The following is a 12,140-nucleotide window of genomic DNA, read 5'->3' as shown; positions in this document are numbered from 1 at the left end:
GGCCAGGGGCTCCACTCAGGAACCCTCCAAGTCAACTGGACGAGAAGATGCTGCTGAGGATAAGAAGAAGAAGGAGAGAAAGAGGAGAAGATGGTGCAAAAAGGTAGACCCCATGGCTGAATTTGTGAAGCATTCTTCAGAAGAAGAAGAGGAAGAGGATGCTGCACCAGCACCCAAATCTCAGAAGCTTATGGGAGATGCTATCAAGTCAGGGGCTGCAACATCAAAGCCCAAGACTGCTCCCAAAGCAACAGCTCAAGCTCAGAAACCCCCTAAGCCTAAGAGAAGCACCAGGAACATTCCAGATGAAGAGAAGAACAAGGCCCCAGTGCCTGATGTTGAAGAAGAGGATGATGAATCCCTTGTATTGAGAAAATTGAAACCCAAGATTCCAGACCATAATGATGCTCATCCAGTGGCAGAGGACATGCACATCAGGAAAGATGCTGGACTGAGATTGTGGAGACAGTCTGATCCCTATGCTGTGAGGAGGAGGACTGCAGTTGACTACAGGTTTCATACCAAAGAACAACAAGACTTCTATGAGACCATTCTGCTTGACAAGAAGCCAATTGTCTGTGACATGAGATGGGTTGATTGGGAATACATCAAGGAGAAAGAATACCACTTCCCAGGAGTATATGACAGCTTCAAAGCATGTGGAGTTGATAAGTTTGTTGGGCAGAAGCTCACAAAATGGAATGATGAGCTAATCATGCAATTTTATTCCACTGCTCATTTCTATCCAGATGGGAGGATAGTATGGATGTCTGAAGGTACAAGGTACCAATCAACGGTTGAAGAATGGGCCAAGCTGATCAATGCCCCAGAAGAACATGAGGATGACTTGGATGTGTATGCCAAGAAGAAGAAAGACCACAACTCTATGGCAAACATGTACAAAGAGATCCCTGATAAAGCTTTGGAGACACACAAGCTTGGATCTGTACACTATTTGTTGCCTGGTCTGCCTACTATCAACACCATCCTAAGGCACACTTTGCTACCCAAGTCTGGAGATCACAAGATGATTAGAGGACATTCCATGAACTTGCTGCAAATATTTGATATCCCTCAAAAATTCAAGGTCATGAGTCTGATTGTAGAGACAATCAAGAGGACAGCTGCTGACCAGAAGAGATCTTGTGGGTATGCTCCACATATTCAGGTGCTCATCAACTCCAAGATGGGCACATGTACTTACTTGTTGGACAAGGAGCATCTACCTCTATATCCTGAATTTGAAGAAAACAAAGTTGTGATGAATGAGGATGAACCATCATCAGCTCAAGCACACGAGAAGAGAGCTAAAGCTAAGGCAGAGAAAGCTGCCAAGATGCCAAGTGTTGAGGAAGCATCTCAGGTGTTCCTGAAGAGCAAGCAAGATCAGCTTGCATATCTGATCCAATCTACTTTGAGGATTGAGAAGGGCTTGGCCACCCTGACTCAGAATCAGGAGAGCTTGGAGAGGATCATAGAGACAAAATTTTATGATCTTGATCTGAAGGTTACTGAGATACAGACAACAGTTGAGCAGCTCCAAGAGGAAGCAGAAGAGAGGAAAGAGAAGGCAACTACAGATGCTTTTCAGCGAGTGCCAAGGAGTCAGAGGTCTGCTGCAGTGCCAGTACGAGATTCTAGAGCTACTTCATCTGCACCAGCAGCTACAGCTTCAGTGCCACCGCCAGCAGCCACTCCACCAGCTCCAACTACGTCAACAGATGCCTTCGTCCTTGGAGTTCTCTCTACACCACCTCTCGAAGTCCAAGCCTGAGAGACGCATAGCACTATGCATTTTTGAACTTTTTGGTAACTTGTTGCCAAAGGAGGAGAAATGTATAGATCATAGGCTTTGAGAGAGAGTGTTTTACTTCTTTGTCTCTCTTGATTTTGGTTGAACCTTTTGTGTGCTTGGTTGTTACTCTATGTTTGTGTGAGATACTTGTTTGATCATGTGTTTGATCATATGCTACTTTAATGCTTGCTTGGATGATATTATCTCTTATATTCCATATATGATCATTCACTTTGCTTGGTGATGAGTGCATGCTTTTAATTTCCATCATTTTGAGCGCTCCACCAAGATGTATGTGACACGGAAGAGTAACCCATGATCCTAATCGATTGTGCATTTGCATTCAAAAGCAAATTTTAAATAATGCACAAATTTAGGGGAGCTCTTGCTTATCACATAATTCTCAAAGCGATGATGTATTTCAATCTTATGATCATTTGTCGAAGCTTTGATCTATATATTGTCATCAATTACCAAAAAGGGGGAGACTGAAAGTGCAACTATCCCTGGGTGGTTTTGGTAATTCATAACAACATATAGCTCATTGAGCTAATGATATCTCAACATAAATATTTCAGGAAAGCTCAATGATTGGCATGGCATGTATTAGAAATGTGGACCCCTCAAAATGCTAAGGACAAAAGATTGGCTCAAGCTCTAAAGCTCAAGACTCTACATTTTACTTTTAGTTATCCAAGATCACATTGAGTCCATAGGAAAAGCCAATACTATTAAAAGGGGATGAGGTGTTGCTTAATGGGTTGCTTGCTCAAAATGCTTAGTGATATGCTCCAAAAACCCTCAACCACTTTCTCATATCCACATATGTCCCAAACCAAAAGTCCAACTCGGCCCCACCGAAACTTTCTATCCGGTGCCACCGAGTTCATTTGACATAGCCACTGCCACAAAACCCTAGTCACTTCAGTCTCACCGATAGGGATCTCGGTCTCACTGAGATGGGATTGCAAACTCTCTGTTTCCCTTCGTAACGTCTCGGTCCAACCGAGATGAGCGATCGGTCCCACCGAGTTTGCAATGCAAACTCTCTGTTTCCCCTTCGTAACATTTCGGTCTCATCGAGATGAGCGAATCGGTCCCATCGAGTTTTCCTGACCAACTCTCTGGTTAGCTTATTACCAAAATTGGTCCCACCGAGTTTGTGTAATCGGTCGGTCTCACCGAGATTACGTTATGCCCTAACCCTAATGAAATCGGTCCCACCGAGTTGACATGTCGATCCCACCGAAAAGCCTAACGTTCACATTTTGAACTAAATGGGTCTGACCAGTTCTCTGATTCGGTCCCACCAAATTTGGTGATTTGTGTGTAATGGTTAGATTTTGTGTGGAGGCTATATATACCCCTCCACCCACTTTTCATTCATGGAGAGAGCCATCAGAACATGCCTACACTTCCAACATACATTTTCTGAGAGAGAACCACCTACTCATGTGTTGAGGTCAAGATATTCCATTCCAACCATATGAATCTTGATCTCTAGCCTTCTCCAAGTTGCTTTCCACTCAAGTCATCTTTCCACCAAATCCAAATCTGTGAGAGGGAGTTGAGTGTTGGGGAGACTATCATTTGAAGCACAAGAGCAAGGAGTTCATCATCAACACACCATCTATTACCTTTTGGAGAGTGGTGTCTCCTAGATTGGTTAGGTCTCACTTGGGAGCCTCCGTCAAGATTGTGGAGTTGAACCAAAGAGTTTGTACGGGCAAGGAGATCGCCTACTTCGTGAAGATCTACCCTAGTGGTGCAAGTCCTTCATGGGCGATGGCCATGGTGGGATAGACAAGGTTGCTTCTTCGTGGACCCTTTGTGGGTGGAGCCCTCCGTGGACTCACGCAACCGTTACCCTTTGTGGGTTGAAGTCTCCATCAACGTGGATGTACGATAGCACCACCTATCGGAACCATGCCACAAATCTCCGTGTCTACATTGCGTTTGCTCCCTCCAAACTCCTCCCTTTACCTTCATGTGCACTGTTTTACATTCCGCTGCTATACTCTTAGACTCGCATGTGTAGGTTGTTTACTTGACTTGTGCTAAGTTACTAAAATCTGCCAAGACTTCAAATTAGGAAAAGGCTAGATTTTTATTTGGTCAAGTAGTCTAATCACCCCCCCTCTAGACATACTTTTGATCCTACAGGCATTGCAAGTTTACTTATAACAGAAGGTGAACCTAAAGCAGAACTGGATGGCAGTTCCTTACCTCCCCTTGTCTTAGAGGGACAAATCTTAGTCTTAGCATCCTTCAGGTTCTTCATAATGATAAATTAATAATAATCCCAAGTGACTCAAAAAATATAGCTATGCTCCCCGGCAACGGCGCCAGAAAAATGTCTTGATAACCCACGAGTATAGGGGATCACAACAGTTTTCGAGGGTAGAGTATTCAACCCAAATTTATAGATTAGACACAAGGGGAGCCAAAGAATATTTGAAGGTATTAGCAGCTGAGTTGTCAATTCAACCACACCTGGAGATTAATTATCTGCAGCAACGTGATCAGCAGCAAAGTAATATGATAGTTTTGATAGTAGTGACGGCAGCAATAGTAACAATAACAGTGATAGCAGTGGTTTTATAGCAAGTGCAACAGTAACGATAGCAATAGTAACTTAGCGAGAACAATATAAGATAAATTCGTAGGCATTGGATCGGTAAGTTGTTGGATGATATTCATCATGTGACAGTCATAACCTATGGCGATACGGCACTAGCTCCAGTCATAAATATAATGTAGGCATGTATTCTATAAATAGTCATACGTGCTTATGGTAAGAACTTGCATGACATCTTTTGTCCTACCCTCCCGTGGTAGCGGGGTCCAATTGGAAACTAAGGGATATTAAGGCATCCTTTTAATAGAGAACCGGAACAAAGCATTAACACACAGTGAATACATGAACTCCTCAAACTACGGTCATCACCGGGAGTGGTCCCGACTATTGTCACTCCGGGGTTGCCGGATCATAACACGTAGTTGACTATAACTTGCAAGATCAGATCTAGAACATGGATATAATGGTGATAACATAAACGGTTCAGATCTAAAATCATGGCACCCGGGCCCAAAGTGATAAGCATTAAGCATGGCAAAATCATAGCAACATCAATCTCATAACATAGTGGATACTAGGGATCAGGCCCTCAAAAACTAACTAGATTACATGATGAATCTCATCCAACTCCTCACCGACCAGCGAGCCTATGAAGGAATTACTCACTCCCGGTGGGGAGCATCATGGAATTGGCGATGGAGAAGGGTTGGTGATGATGAAGAACGAAGATCCCCCTCTCCGGAGCCCCAGACAGACTCCAGATCTGGCCTCCCGATGAAGAACAGGAGGTGACGGTGGCTCCGTCACGTGGATCGCGATAATTCTTTCTCCCTGGTTTTTTTTTCTGGAAATATGTGATTTTATAGCGTCGGATTCAGGCTCTGTGGGGCCACCAGGTGGGGACAACCCACCTGGGCACGCCTGGGGGGCAGGCGCTCCCTGGTGGGTTGTGCCCACCCAGGTGCCCCCCTCAGGTGGCTCTTGGCTCTAGAAATTCTCTTTTATTGTATGAGAAATCCTCACAAAGTTTCGTTCCATTCCGAGAACTTTTATTTCTGCACAAAAACAACACCATGGTAGTTCTGCTGAAAACATCGTCAGTCTGGGGTTAGTTTCATTCAAATCATGAAAATTAGAGTAAAAACAAGAGGAAAAGCGTTAGGAAAAGTAGATACATTGGAGACGTATCAACCACTCTGGTGCGGATCGTGCTTTGGTCGACCTACGAAGTTCAGTAGTAACTTGATATGAAGTTTCATGATCATCATCATTAGCTTCCTCTCTAGTTGGTGTAGGCATCACGGGAACAGTTTTCTTTGATGTACTACTATCCAATTCGAGAGAAGGTACAATTACCTCATCAAGTTCTATTTTCCTCCCACTCACTTTTTCGAGAGAAACTTTTTCTCTAGAAAGGACCCGATTTTGCCTTCGGATCCGTGGTAGAAAGTGTACCCAATTGTTTCCTTAGGGTATCCTATGAAGACGCACTTCTCTGATTTGGGTTCGAGCTTATCAGGCTGAAGCCTTTTGACATAAGTGTCGCAACCCCAAACTTTAAAAAACGATAGCTTAGGTTTGTTGCCAAACCACAGTTCATACGGTGTCGTCTCAACGGATTTAGACGGTGCCCTATTTAACATGAGTGCATCTGTCTCTAATGCATAATCCCAAAATGATAGTGGTAAATCGGTAAGAGACATCATAGAACGCACCATATCCAATAAAGTACGGTTACGACGTTCGAACACACCATTACGCTGTGGTGTTCCAGGTGGCGTGAGTTGTGAAACTATTCCACATTGTTTCAAATGAAGGCCAAACTCGTAACTCAAATATTCGCCTCCGCGATCAGATTGTAGAAACTTTATTTTCTTGTTATGATGATTCTCCACTTCATTCTAAAATTCTTTGAACTTTTCAAATGTTTCAGACTTGTGTTTCATTAAGTAGATATACCCATATCTGCTCAAATCATCTGTGAAGGTTAGAAAATAACGATACCCGTCGCGTGCCTCAACACTCATCGGACCATATACATCGATATGTATTATTTCCAATAAGTCATTGGCTCGCTCCATTGTTCCAGAGAACGAAGTTGTAGTCATCTTGCCCATGAGGCATGGTTCGCAAGTATCAAATGATTCATAATCAAGTGATTCCAAAAGCCCATCTGCATGGAGTTTCTTCATGCGCTTTACACCAATATGACCTAAACGGCAGTGCCACAAATATGTTGCACTATCATTATCATCTTTGCATCTTTTGGCATCAATATTATGAATATGTGTATCACTACAATCGAGATTCAACAAAAATTGACCACTCTTCAAGGGTGCATGACCATAAAAGATATTACTCATATAAATAGAACAGCCATTATTCTCTGATTTAAATGAATAGTCGTCTCACACTAAACAAGATCTAGATATAATGTTCATGCTTAACACTGGCACCAAATAACAATTATTCAGGTCTAAAACTAATCCCGAAGGTAGATGTAGAGGTAGCGTGCCGACGGCGATCACATCGACCTTGGAACCATTCCTGACGCGCATCGTCACCTTGTCCTTAGCCAATCTTCATTTAATCCGTAGCTCCTGTTTCGAGTTACAAATATGGGCAACTGAACCAGTATCAAATACCCAGGTGCTACTACGAGCATTAGTAAGGTACACATCGATAACATGTATATCAAATATACATTTGTTCACTTTGCCATCCTTCTTATCCGCCAAATACTTGGGCAGTTCCGCTTCCACTAACCAATCCCTTTGAAGTAGAAGCACTTAGTTTCAGGTTTGGGTCTAGCTTTGGGCTTCTTCCCAGGAGTGGCAACTTGCTTGCCATTCTTCTTTAATTGCCCTTTCTTTCCCTTGCCTTTTTTCTTGAAACTAGTGGTATTGTTAACCATCAACACTTGATGCTCCTTCTTGATTTCTATCTCCACGGCTTTAAGCATTGCGAAGAGCTCGGGAATTGTCTTGTTCATCCCTTGCATATTATAGTTCATCGCGAAGCCTTTATAGCTTGGTGGCAGTGATTGAAGAACTCTGTCAATGACACAATCAACTGGAAGATCAACTCCCAGCTGAGTCAAGTGATTATAATACCCAGACATTTTGAGTATGTGTTCACTGACATAACTGTTCTCCTCCATCTTGCAGCTATAGAACTTGTTGGAGACTTCATATCTCTCAACCCGGGCATTTTCTTGAAATATTAACTTCAACTCTTGGAACATCTCATATGCTCCATGATGTTCAAAACGTCCTTGAAGTCCCGGTTCTAAGCCGTAAAGCATGGCACACTGAACTATCGAGTAGTCATCAGATCGAGCTTGCCAGACGTTCAAAACATCAACTTCTACTCCTGCAGCAGGCCTTTCACCTAGCGGTGCATCAAGGACATAATTCTTTCGTGCAGCAATGAGGATAATCCTCAAGTTATGGACCCGGTCCATGTAGTTGCTACCATCATCTTTCAACTTAGCTTTCTCTAGGAACGCATTAAAATTCAGGGGAGCGGTAGCACGGGCCATTGATCTACAACATAGATATGCAAAAGTATAAGACTAAGTTCATGATAAATTAAGTTCAGTTAATCAAATTACTTAAGAACTCCCACTTAAATAGACACCCCTCAAGTCATCTAAGTGATACGTGATCCAAATCAACTAACCCATGTCCGATCATCACGTGAGATGGGGTAGTCATCAATGGTGAACATCTCTATGTTGATCATATCTACTATATGATTCACATTCAACCTTTTGGTCTCCAGTGTTCCGAGGCCATGTCTGTACATGCTAGGCTCGTCAAGTTTAACCCAAGTATTCCGCATGTGCAAAACTGTCTTGCACCCGTTGTATGTGAACGTAGAGTCTATCACACCCGATCATCACGTGGTGTCTCAACATGACGAACTGTAGCAACCGTGCATACTCAGGGAGAACACTTTTACCTTGAAATTTAGTGAAGGGGTCATCTTATAATGCTACCGCCGTACTAAGCAAAATAAGATGCATAAAAGATAAACATCACATGCAATCAAAAAATATGTGACATGATATGGCCATCATCATCTCGTGCTTTTGATCTCCATCTCCAAAGCATCGTCGTGATCTCCATCATCACCGGTTCGACACCTTGATCTCCATCATTGCGTCGTGGTCGTCTCGCCAACTATTGCTTCTACAACTGTCGCTAACGCATAGTGATAAAGTAAAGCAATTACATGACGTTTGCATTTCATACAATAAAGAGACAACCATATCCTGCCGGTCGCCGTTAACTTACAAAACATGATCATCTCATACAACAACGTATATCACATCATGTCTTGACCATATCACATCACAGCATGCCCTGCAAAAACAAGTTAGCTAGACGTCCTCTACTTTGTTGTTGCAAGTTTTACGTGGCTGCTACGGGCTACTAGCAAGAACCATTCTTACCTACGGCAAAAAGCACAACGGTGATTTATCAAGTTTGTTGTTTTAACCTTCTTCAAGGACCAGCTGCAGTCAAATTTGATTCAACTAAAGTAGGAGAAACAGACACCCGCCAGCCACCTTTATGCAAAACTAGTTGCATGTCTGTCGGTGGAACCGGTCTGATCTACGTGGACATGTAAGGTTGGTCCGAGCCGCTTCATCCCATAATACCGCCGAATCAAAATAAGACGTTGGTGGTAAGCAGTATGACTATCACCGCCCACAACTCTTTGTGTTCTACTCGTGGATATCATCTACGCATAGACTTGGCTCATGATGCCACTGTTGGGAAATGTTGCATGGAAAACAATTTTTTTGTATGCACACACAAAGATCTATCCATGGAGATGCATAGCAACGAGGGGGGAGAGTGTGTCTATGTACCCTCGTAGACCATAAGCGGAAGCGTTTCACAACGCGGTTGATGTAGTCGAACTTTTTTCGCGATCCATCGATCGAGTACCGAACGTACGGCACCTCCGAGTTCTGCACACGTTCAGCTCGGTGACGTCCCTTGCCTTCTTGATCCAGCAAGACGTTGAGGTAGTAGATGAGTTCTGTCAGCACGACAGTGTGGTGACGGTGATGGTGAAGTGATCTCCGCAGGGCTTCGCCTAAGCACTACGAAAATATGATCGGGGGAGTAAACGGTGGAGGGGGCGCCGCACACGGCTAGGCAATCGTTTGGTGTGTGCTAGGGTGCCCCCACATATATATAGGTGGGAGGGGGAGGGGAGGCTGCCAGGAGGCGGCCAAGTAGGACGAAACCTACTTGGGGTCTCCCCTTGGCCGCGCCCCCTGCCATATTTGCCAGAGGGGGAAGGAAAGAGGAGGGAGGAGGGAAGGAAGGGGGAGGCCGAATCCCCCCTTTCCTTTCCCTTCCCCTCTTTCCTTCTCCCCCTGGTTCGGCCCATATGGGGGGTGCACCAGCCCCTAGTGGCTGGTGCGTTTCCCCTCTTGGCCCATAAGGCCCATATCTTTTGCCGGGGGTGCCCGAAACCCATTCCGATGACCCGATAAGTACCCGGTACCCCTCGAAACACTTCCGCTGTCCGAATACCATTGTCCTATATATAAATCTTTACCTCTTGGCCATTTGAAGACTCCTCGTCATGTCCGTGATCTCATCTGGGACTCCGAACAACATTCGGTCACCAAATCACATAACTCATATAATACTATATCGTCAACAAACGTTAAGCGTGCGGACCCTACGGGTTCGAGAACTATGTAGACATGACCGAGACACCTCTCCGGTCAATAACCAATAGCGGAACCTAGATGCTCATATTGGCTCCTACATATTCTACAAAGATCTTTATCGGTCGAACCGTTATGACAACATACATAATTCCCTTTGTCCATCGGTATGTTACTTGCCCGAGATTCGATCGTCGGTATCTTCATACCTAGTTCAATATCGTTACTGGCAAGTCTCTTTACTCTTTCCATAATACATCACCTCGTGACTAACTCCTTAGTCGTTTGCTTGCAAGCTTATGATGTGTATTACCGAGAGGGCCCAGAGATACCTCTCTGATACTCGGAGTGACAAATCCTAATCTCGATCTATGCCAACTCAACAAACACCTTCGGAGATACCTGTAGAGCATCTTTATGATCACCCAGTTACTTGTGACGTTTGATAGTACACAAGGCATTCCTCCAGTATCCGGGAGTTGCATAATCTCATAGTCGAAGGAATATGTATTTGACATGAAGAAAGCAATAGCAATAAAACTGTATGATCATTATGCTAAGCTAACGGATGGGTCTTGTCCATCACATCATTCTCCTAATGATGTGATCCCGTTATCAAATGACAACTCATTTCCATGGTTAAGAAACCTTAACCATCTTTGATCAACGAGCTAGTCTAGTAGAGGCTCGCTAGGGACACAGTGTTTGTTTATGTATTCACACATGTATTAAGGTTTTCGATCAATACAATTCTAGCATGAATAATAAGCCTTTATCATGAATAAGGAAATATAAAATAACAACTTTATTATTGCCTCTAGGGCACATTTCCTTCATCAGGGTCATGTGGGGCGATAGTTCTAGACCACAGAGGTAATTTTATTGCTGCATCGACTTCTCGATTTGAGCATGTGGCAGATGTCGTCTCAGCGGAAGTGGCGACATTACTTGAAGGTTTAAAATTAGTTCAAAGCATGGGGTGTCACAATGTCTTGGTGAGGATGGACAACTCTATTGTGGTTGATGCTATATGTCTAAATGAGAGACATTCTATGGTGGCGGCTCCAGCTTTAGATGATTGTAGAGGGTTATTACGAGAGTTCGGGAAGGTTACTATTGAGCGTTGTTGTAGAGAATCAAATGTAGTTTACTTCATGAGCTAGCTGAATGGGGGCGTCCAAACACCCCTTCCGTATGGGTGGATGCACCTCCAATTTCTATTGCTAAATTTTTAGCAGACCATGTAAGCATGATTTGAGTTTAATAGAGCTAGCCATAAAGGCCTTCCCGTCAGAAAAAGGTCCCACCACAATGTGCAATGCATTGTTAGTTTATGAAATATTCCTATAGGTACACCTAAAAAAATAAATATTCTTATAGGTACCCCTAAAAAAGAAATATTTATATAGGAAAACTAGAATGAAAATCATATTGCGTTCGACATGGAGGCAAATAATATCGAGAAAAGTAAACATGTAAAGTATTTAAACCCCCTTAAAAAGAATAGAAAGACATAAAAGTACAGTTATAAACACAAAAAGAAACGACATGAGGAGGCGCGACCGTTTGAGTATTGGAGGCGCGGTGGCCGGCCCTACTTCGGGCGGCGACGACGGGCCATCTGACCTTGGATCGGCGACGACAGCGTGGAGGGCCTATGGACGGGTCGGCTGCATGCATGGTCTGGCCTCCATCCACGTCTGATCTGGCCGATGCGGCCTGCTCGCTGCGCGACGGCGGAGATCGATGGCAGTCCCGTGCACACGATGCTGGATGGAGGTTCGTCGAGCAGATCCGGGTGAAAACCTTGCTCTGGGCTAGTTGCCAAGGCCGGCAATGGAAACGCTCTTTTGTGTCGCCCCCTTCTTGAAGGCATCGACATGGAGAAGCTCCAAACCTCTATCCGCTACCTCCAGGGAAAACCCTACACCAGTCGATTGGATGATGTCGGCGCTCTTGTGTCGTCCTCCCTGGGGGCATCATTCTTGGAGGTGTGCATTGGCTCGAGGGACCAGTGGACGGTTTCAATGGTGAAGCAGCATTTCATGTGACACATCAACGACGTGGAGTCT

Source organism: Triticum aestivum, chromosome 5D (assembly GCF_018294505.1).
Source record: "Triticum aestivum cultivar Chinese Spring chromosome 5D, IWGSC CS RefSeq v2.1, whole genome shotgun sequence".
Lineage (NCBI taxonomy): Eukaryota > Viridiplantae > Streptophyta > Magnoliopsida > Poales > Poaceae > Triticum > Triticum aestivum.
This window is presented reverse-complemented; position numbering follows the sequence as displayed.